Below are 10309 nucleotides of genomic sequence, written 5' to 3' on the forward strand. Positions count from 1 at the left end.
ACTGGTGGCAGGCTCCAAGGGCTCTGACATCCTTTTTGCCACTTACCAATCAACCAGAGATTATGTCCTAAGCATTAGGCTTCATGACCTTGTACTGTTCCCCTCTTTCTTTTAGGAAAAATCAATCTTCATGTCATCTGGGTTGCCTTGATACTGCCCATATTTGGTTACACAATCTAACTCCATCCATTTAAGAGTTTTTAATTCGCTACCCAAATTAAACTACCTGGATGCGATGTGATCTGCTTGGTGGCACAGGAACTGAAACCAGTACCTCCCAGAATCCCATATGCAGTGTAAGATGGCTGAACCACAAAGTAGGGCCCATGCACTCTACTGCAGAAAAAGGGCAGCTGAGAACCAAGGCGTCCCCCAAAAGCTAGGGAAGTGTCCATTCCTAGGAGAGACAGCTGTCATCCAGCCTTCCAAGATGGGGCAAAACACTGATCAGGAACCAAGTCTGAAGGTTCCTGGCTTCCTCAGGGTCACAGCCTCCTTGTCGCACTTGAGACTAGGAGATAGTTACTTAAGTTGAACAAAATATCCTGCAGCCACATCTCAAAATTATAGGCATTACAAGCAGAATAAATGGAATTGATTAAGTTGAAGTGAGTAGCTCAGATATTGAATTTTTTTAAATGCTTTTGCCCAGTAGAACAGCTTAAAAAATAAAATACGGTTTAATTTTGTTTTGTTTTTAAGAAAAAGTATAGAAGCCTTAAAATTGAAGTAATCTGGCATTGTCAGAATGACCTTGAACAAAAAAAAAAAAAACCACCCAGACTTTTTTTTGTTCCCAAAATTGTCAGGTTTATCTCTAATATATCCACATTTGAAACAACTGTAATACCCAAGGAAGCCATAATTAAGCTAATTAACCCATCATATACACATAATTAATATTTCTACTTCAATAATCTGAGGAAGAACTAACATGTTGTTACACGATACAAATTTAAAGAGAACTTCAAAAGTAGCTGTTAGTAGGCTATAAAATAAAATAGGAGGCAATTAAAACAGCTTAACTCTCTGCAGAGACTACTATCACAGAAGAGTATACTTGGTCTGGTGGGTATGGAATTAATTTTCTTCACAGTAGCTCATACAGTGCTGTGTTTTGCATTTGTGACCAAAATAGAGTTGGTAACACACCAATATTTTAGCTATTGCTGAATAGTGCTTGCACAGCAACAAGGTCTTCTCTGTTTCTCACTCATTCTTCCCTTCCCTGCCAGCAAGTATGTAAAGGCAGGCAAAAGATTGGGAGGTGTCACAGACAGGTCAGCTGACCCAAATTGATCAAGGGGATATTCCACACCACATAGCATCGTGCTTGGCAAATAACTGGGGGGTAGTATTTTCTGAAGCAGTCATTGCTCAGAGACTGGCTGAGCATCCCACCTCTTGTGGAAAGTGGTGAGTTATCGCCTGTTTAATCACTTGTTGTCTTCCCCACCCACACCCCATCTTTCATTTAAAGGAACATGCCTTGATCTTGACTCAAGAGTTTTTCTTGCTTTTGCTCTTCTGATTCTCTCCCTCATCCCACTGGGTGGGCCTCAGCCATCAGCTGGCGGGTGATTAGTTACTGGCCAGGGTCAGCTCCCCTCAGAGTCGTGCAAGACAGAGTTATCCCTGACAAACCAAGAAACTGGGAGTCATGCAGGTCAGATTAAAGAAAGTTTAGGATTACTTAAGGTATCAGAAAGAGAAACTACAGGTGAACTGAAATTTTATTGTAATAGCTAGGGATTTCAAGAGCAGAGAACAAGAAGAGCATGTAGTTTTTCTATTACAACAGAAGCCAGCTAGCTGAATGGTTTCTAAACTACCAAGACAAGGATAAAGCAGATAAAGTCAGTGCGGTGACACTAGATATTTCTGCCCCTGCTTTCACTTTAGGAGATGCGGAACAGAAGATCCTCAGGCTTGTGTTAACGGTTTTCAGGAAAATGCAAGCGAAATGAGCGAAAACTCAAAGTACCAAAACCCACAAATATGCTCATTTGGGTCCTGCAGTCCATGCCTCAGGAGTCCAAGACCTGCAAAAGTGTCCTAAAAAATGAAACATTAAATCCTACGTCAGAAACAAGCAGACAAGTGGAGCTTCTGACCCAACGGTTCTGACAAACAAAAAAACCCTGCAGATTAAATTAGACTTATGTATTATGACTCATCTGAATGATTGCCCAGCAAGCTGTGCCTGAAAAAAAAACACCTCAGCATGCAAGAATTTCTACACCTGGGTCAGAAAAGGTGAGCTGTACTTATTCACCTTGCTTTGCAGCAGAACTTGTCAGTGCCTTGCAGAGAAAGTCAGGTAGCAGAAGAAGAGCAGAAAGGAGACAGAACAAATGACAGTTCACAGTACATCTGCAATGAGCTGCAGAAGCAGATTACTCCAACAACAAACAGATAGAGAACCAAGGTTGAGAAGAAAAGGATAAGTAATATTTCATATGCATCAACACAGAGCTGTATGAAGAAGTTTGATGAGTAGATGCTCTCAGAGAACACCTGAGAGGCCATGTTAAATTCTTAAGCTTTTCTGGAATGAACCACCGTTGCCTGCATCTCAAATCTCTTCTATTCCATTTCACTAGCTACTCCCACAACAACTCCCGTCTGGGACAAGCCCTGCCTGTGACTGCATAGGAGTTGCCTAAGGCCCCTCCTGCTACCGCTGACACATATGCAGTCTCCCTGAAAAATCACTGCTTTTCAGCAAGGCTTACCAAGCCCCACAGGAAGCCTTGACAGACGAGTGGCACCACAGCTTCCGGCAGCAGGACTCAGTCTTTAAGAATTAGCTCACATACATTATCCAGCCAAAGCACAGTACCACAAACACACACTGTACAAGAAGAAGGGGTCATCCACACTGTATTCTGATTTATAATGGTGGGGTTTTGGTGGGAGGGGGAGGCATATGCATAATTGGAGAAAACTTAAAGGCTCCAAATGTGCAGAAGCCCTTCAGGACATAATTTAAAATATTGTTAGTTTGTATGATTCTAGAGGGACGTATGCATAGGCTGAGAAGGCCTCAAATACGAGGCATTTCATGAATCAAATTAATGGACAATTTTCTGAGAAGGATGAACAATTTCTTTGAGCTTCAACTTCTTCAGTGCTATACTGAAACCTGCTATATGACATCAAGGCTTCAAACACATGCAATCCTGTCAATACTGATTCTGATCAATGTTTTCCTTTCACCATTACACCTCTTCCCACTTGTCTACTGTGGACAAGATACTTCCTGGTAATTTGATTTCATTCCTTTAACATTTATGGTGACGCAGAGCACTAAAGTATGAATCCTACTTCTAAAACGCAAAGGCAATAGAATACCCACCCTTATGGTATCTGAGCACTTAATAATTGTCCAACCTGTTCTTCCAAGCTTCGGTTACAGATATTCTAAAGCTTCTGTAAATAAACAATCAGGAGCACTTAAATTGTAGTTGATCATGCCTGTGGTGGAGGAGGAATCACAAGACCCACCAATATCCTTTCAGCCCCAGCTTCTATTATAGGTCTACCATTTATCTATGAAACCTCATAGTTTTGCTATCTGACTCATGATTCTAAGCATCCAATGAGAGCAACACAGATGAACAGAATTGATAAACATGCAAACTCACACAGAAAAAAAATCCACAAAACTCAAAATAATTGAAACAGGACACGGAATGAGTAAGCTTAAACTCCAATCCTATGAAGCAAAAGTATTCCAGCAGCCCTAGAAACAGAAAAGCATTGTGGTTTAAAAATAGGGTGTGATACCAGATAACAGCAGTGATTCACCTGGAAGACAAGGAGAGTACAAAAGCAAGAGACAAGCCAAAACCTGCACTATAATGACAACACACTGAGTCAGCTTTAACAGCTCCTTTGGTGTTGGAATGAGAGGTTAAGAACAGGGCAACCTGGCTTTCACGGGAACAAATCATAGGAAAAACCATATCTATCACAGATGCAACAGACACCACAAAAACAAATGGCTATTACCAACTTCTCTACCAATAGTGATGCACACTGCAGCCATCTGCAATTAAATACAGTAAGCCACTTTTTAAATCCGCACAGCTTTTGTAATTTGAACCAACAGATTTATTCACAACCAAGAGTTTAACCATAGACTGCAGATGCACAGAGGGAACAATAGTGGGAACAAAGGAATTTCCTGCCACAGTAGAGCATGCATATATGTCTGAACTTCACCATTATCCGCATGCTTACATGTCCTGAATGAGACAGTAACTCCTTATGCAATTTCTAATGTCTATTTGCATATTACCCCCCCTTTTTTTTTTTTTTTTTTTTTTTTTTTTTACAAATGACATAATATTTGGTCCCATTATACTGGGGTTCATGTTTCTGGTGGCAAGAGATAGATACATACCTAACCTTTACCCAAACACACAGACGTACATGCTAAGCACACAGTTCTACAATTATGAGATGGATTACATTTTTCTTAGCTGCTTCCTGCCCTTCAATTCCCCTCAGATATTGCTTCTAATAGTGTAAAACTCTGAGCAGCTGCTGCTTTGAACCTGGTTTCTTAAAGAAATACCATTAATGCAGACAGTGTCTGCCAAGAAACCCAAGAGGCTCTGAAATTTTAAAAACTTGAATGGAGGTGGGGGGAGTAGGGTAGAAAAAGAGGCTACTGCCTCTCTTTAGAGAAAGGCATTTATGCTCACACCTTGTTAGACACCAGAAACTCCACTAAGGACAGATGGGTAATTGGGTTTTACTTTGGTCAGGCTTCCCAAAGAACTACTTATTAACAGAAAGCCCCCTACAAAATCAGCAAACACAAGCTTTCTTCTTTCTCGAAAGATGACTTCCCAGCAACATTATCCCAATGATTATATTCAGTCTTTAATCAAACCTCCAACCCTGAACAGCTCTCTGCAGCCAGAAACTAAGCAGGAGATGTTCAAGACTGTCAGCACGCAGAAGGCCTCACTGTACATGGCTCCGACTGCGAGAGCTCAAAAATGTGACCTTTACAGCCTGTTACCTAAGTAGAACATGGTGCTCCCTCTCTTGCAATTCTTGTTTGAAAGTCTGTACTATCAGAAAGGAAAACCCTCTGCATTTCCTTCTCAAAAAGGACAGAATGGAGGAAAAATGCTGGCATGAGACAGGGAAACTTGACACCTGTTCTCTCCATTATGTTACTGAAAGCTATCTGTCCATCACGTACAGCTTTAAACTACGCTGCTGCCAATGGGTGTGAATGCTTACTGTATGCAGAGTACTGGACACTATTTTTGTGACGAACAAAATTCCTTGGTTTGCATCAGGGTGCTATTCATCTATTTCAGGATAAATTAAGGTAGGGCTACCCAGATAATGATAGGGTCTATCATAGTACCATGCAGACACCTAGTCTTGTCAAGCCTGTTCTTTAAACCCCTGTCTAATTGGGCTAGACAGTTTGTACCACACAGTAATTGTTCATACACTTCCAGTGAGATGACAACTGAGAGATGTACTTTTCAGCAACTATAAATCATGGCAGATAGAGGGGAGTGAATAAAGAATATCAAATACATTCCTCATCCCCTCAGTGCAGCATAGCATATAAGCTGAGCTCCTAGTATAGGGCTCATTGTCAATAAAGAGATAACTGTAACACAATTCAACAAGAAGCATAAGGCCATGCTTAACTTCAAGTATCTGGTTAGGTCCTCGTGGCTTTCGTAAGGCTCAGGCAGAAGCTCTCATAGTTCTGTAAATGCCCGACTGAACTCAAGCATATACAAATGTCAAAAACAGGTCTGAGAAATACATCTCAGGGATGACCTTAACTGCAACCTTACACCCTCTCTTGTTTACCAGGAAACCAGACACAGCACAAGGAGCAAAAATTTACCACTTAAAATATCATCCAGAAAAAATCCTGCCATCTGCAGACAGTGTCTAGCTAGGCCAAGCAGCACTTTCATGCCAGTGCTCTAGAGTGGACCTTGTATTTCCCTTCCTCTAGCCGTGACCACTTTCCTGCAGCAAAGAAAATAGTTCACATTGGTCTGGGATCAAAATATGCACCAAACGCAAGATACTGCCATCTCCTGATTCAGTAGGGAACGGACCTGGAAGATCCCCAAAGCTGTACCGAGCTGCAGCTGGTCCGAGTGCATCTAAACACTATTCACTGCTGCCAAAAGGAGGCAGTGGCCTTTTCTCTGTGTTCATCCTGACTCTTGAAAAGACATTTTAGCTCACGTTCTGGAAGGTTATCCAGGAAAGAAAAATGGAGCTGTTCTCTTTCAGATTAGCAATTTAAATTAGGCCACTGATGGCTATGAGAACTGGGGGCAGCACGACTGAAAGCAAGGGGCAGGAGAGAGAGAGAACGGACAGTCGTCACATCCTGGAGCAGAAATACACCGACTGCCTCAGCTATATCATCTAACTGTACTTTAGGGTACTTTAAAAGGCAAGTTTATGGAAAAATAGTCTACCCTTTAAAGTGGAAGCATTCAAATATGTGAAAATTGCAGCGATGACTATGAAATGCAGATTCTTCAAGTCTCTCTGCAAAACCAGAATCAAAGAGACCACCCAAACAACTCACCTTTGTCTTAACTTACTTATCACTGAAGTGACTAATCAACTCTCCAGGGTCAGTGAAGACTGCACAACAAGCACTTCCAAAAGCATTTCTCGGGTTTTATTTATTCATTCAGAAAAACCTCACCTTCCTTGAAACCCAGTGCAAACAAATAGATATCACCCTTAACACCATCAGCATAAGAATCACATTTCCTAAGCGGAGAAGGGGGAAGAGAAAGCCTGGGGGAAAGAAGACAGTCAAGGAACACGAACAGGAACAACGATGGGAAAAAAAAGCAACCAAACCCATATCTTCAGGGAGACAGGAGAAAAACCTGTTGGCTTCCAAGAACTTAAGTTTTCTTTTGGTTTTCCCTCGTCCATTTTACTAACTTACTAATTAAAAATATATTTTTGAGTAATAACTATAGGGAGTTTCCTGTTTACACAGCAGTAACTGTGTGGGCCAATAAACTCAGTGGCCTGAAGTACCGGGCCTTGACACAGTCAGTCCAGAAGACACTAATTACCTTGTAAACAGGAAGCACGCTACTGCCAATGCACCGAGGCACAGGAACATAAGGCACACAGAAGTTATACTTCTGCACTAGCACCTCCTGCAGCACAGGTGCAGCATAAAGTGCAAATCAGAAATTAAATCAAATACAAACAATACTTCATGGCTACCTATGTAAACATCTTCCATGGGCTGACAAAGCCAAAATACTTTCAGGCATCGCAGGGTAGCTTTAGAAAGGCTTTTAGGCATAAGCAGATTAGAGCAAGGTAGAGGAAATTTTTGTTATAACCTACACCTTACTGTTGCAGGGTTGTAAGCAGACACAAGGGTTCGTGAACATACATTCTGAAAGGTATCAGACTTTATGGGAATCATACACATCGCAACACCAGCCAAACGTATGGGTGTACCAGTAGAGACTTATATACCAGGATGCAGCTATATGAATGTCTCCCTGCTGACTTATATTATAAAAGCCTGCCTTTTGAAAGAGCAGGAGCAGTAACAAGTCTTATCCTCCAACCTGGAAGAAAAAATCTCAATCAGTGGATTTTGCATTTTAATCTAACTTAGATAAACTAGCCTACTTTACAAAAGTGATATCCCCACCTCATCTTGGTTTTCCACAGTTCCAAGTTATACAGGCTGCAACAGCCCTACAAAGAAATCATTTTCAGAAATACACCTCTTGAGCAGTCAGCAACCATCCCTACTCAGTCCCTTGATAGACAGCAGAAGGCCTGGACAAAAGCAGGGCCAAATTTTGTCTCTAACATAGGACACGATTATTCTTAGTCACCCTAGTCATTCCTCAACAGTGGCCCATCTCTAATACACAGTCTTCAGAGAATGTCCACCAGCAGTCACTCACATAAAAAACATGGACAAATGGGCTAACACTAAGATATTATAAAGACCATTTTAAAAGGAGAACTTCCAAGCAACGATCGTAACCCAGTTCCAAAAGACATTCTGCGGACACCAAGGGAATTCTTCAACATTCCTTTTAAAGCAGATTTGGGCAAAGCAATTATCTATCCCTTAAAAAAAAAAGTGTATCTATCAAATCTCTGGCACAGCAAGAACTAAAAGGAAACACACTACCAAGCTTAGCACTTCTTTTACCCCCTCCTTGCCATTGGGATTTGCTATATTGTAATCTATGTGGGAAGCCACAGCTACCAGCTGCTTTGCTACACTAAGGAATCTCTCTTATTCTATATAATTCTTGAACAAGAGCCCATCAATAACAGAACAGAAGAATGGTTAAGGTTGGAAGGGACGTCTGGAGATGGTTTAGTCTACCTAGAGCCACTACACCCTTGAGAAGAACATCAGCAGTTATCCTCATTTGCAGACACCCCCACCCCACACCCCCCAAAAAAACTACAGCAAAGGTGCTAGACTCATACTACTTTGAACAAAGTTTGACTCATGCTGCATGAACTTTGTGCCACCTGAAAGGCATAAAAGCCACCAAAAGCACCAGACTTGGTTTTAAAGCACAGCATTCTCTAAAGTTGATTCAAAGAGAAGCACAGAAAACTGACATAAACTGCAGCTCCGGTTTATTTCATTCCAGCCCTTCCTTTTAACTCATGTTAAGGACACCATCTAGTGGATTACACGCAGATAGACAATTTTTTTTTTTTTTAATCGGTAACAAACCACCCAGTAATACCACAGGGTAATTTCTAGTAAAATTAGAGAATGCAGGTATTGCTTATAAATAATGCATGCTAAATAAACTTGTGTGCATGCCAGTCGCTGAAAGGTCACTGCAGAAGCAGCTTATGCACTTGATGTGATAGGAACACAGACACACAAGAATTGCTTCAGTTTTTGGGTACAGAATCAAGTACCAGTAAAACTACTAGTGTCAAGTCCTGCATATTTAACAAAATAAAATTCCAGAGAACAGATTAAGACTTGTGGGATGAATAATTTGTAGCACTGTGGCAATAATAACCTTTAATCAGATCAAGAAGCTAATACAAAGTTGAAGAACAGGTATCTTTATCTCTTTCTGTAGACTTCACAGTCACTCCCGTCATTTTCACCTCCTCACATAATTCCAACTTTTATCACCTCTGTGCAGAAGTATTTCGGTTCTTCAGGGGATGCTTTTATCCTCTTTTCACACTTTGCTTTCACAGTTTTGAAGCAAGATAGACAATACCAACTGGTGCTATAGAGTGTGTTTGGCACTCCAGCCTTCATCACTAGAAAGGAACAGTGCTTCATCAAGTTAGCCAACAGACACTTATTACTAACTTGTCCACTCTACAAGCACAAGCAAACACACATCCTGGAACTGCATTGTTCTGGAGGAAAGAATTCAAGGCAGAGTTGACTGGCTGCACCCATCAGACTACACTAGCTAGTATCTGCAGCCTTAAAACAAAAATTATCCTTTAGTCTACAGCATCAATCACCTTGCTATGCATCCACTCCAGTTAAAGGGGGGTGGTGTGAACAAAAACAAAAAAAAAAACCCAACCAGGTAGAGCTTTTATAACAGTAGCATGGCAGCTAATACGATTTAAAATACCACAGCAGACAAAACAAGCTCTTAATTGGTAATTCCAAGTTACACACAGCCCTAATAAACTACCTAAGGCCACTCAAGTGGCCAGGCCTCCTCACAAGCTGCCTGAAAGGGTAACTAAGATTAGGTGGTAAATTTTCACCTAGGTTATAGTAGGAAAGAAGAACAACCTAATCCCAAATTTCTTTAAAAAATAATTTGGATTGATAAAGCACAATTGTTTCATATTTGAATGCATACATCAGAAAACAAGCTGAATCACAGAACGGTAGGGGTTAGAAGGGACCTTTGGAGATCACCTAGTCCAATACCCCTGCCAAAGCAGGTTCACCTATAGCAGGATGGACAGGAACACATCCAGGCAGGTTTTGAGTATCTCCAGAGAAGGAGACTCCACCACCTCTCTGGGCAGCCTGTTCCAGTGCTCTGTTTCCCTCAAAGTAAAGAAGTTTTTCCTCATATTAAGATAGAATTTCCTGTGTTCCAGTTTGTGCCCGCTACCCTTTGTCCGGGTGCCACTGAATCTGGCCCCATCCTCTTGACACCTACCCTTTAGATATTGGCCAGCACTGATGAGATCAATGAGCATAAACAGGAGCAAGAAAAAAAAAAAATTGCTTAGGGGAAAAAAAAAACAAACAACCAGCCAAAGGAAACCGGGGGAG

The sequence above is a fragment of the Chroicocephalus ridibundus genome, chromosome 5 (genome assembly GCF_963924245.1).
Source record: "Chroicocephalus ridibundus chromosome 5, bChrRid1.1, whole genome shotgun sequence".
NCBI lineage: Eukaryota > Metazoa > Chordata > Aves > Charadriiformes > Laridae > Chroicocephalus > Chroicocephalus ridibundus.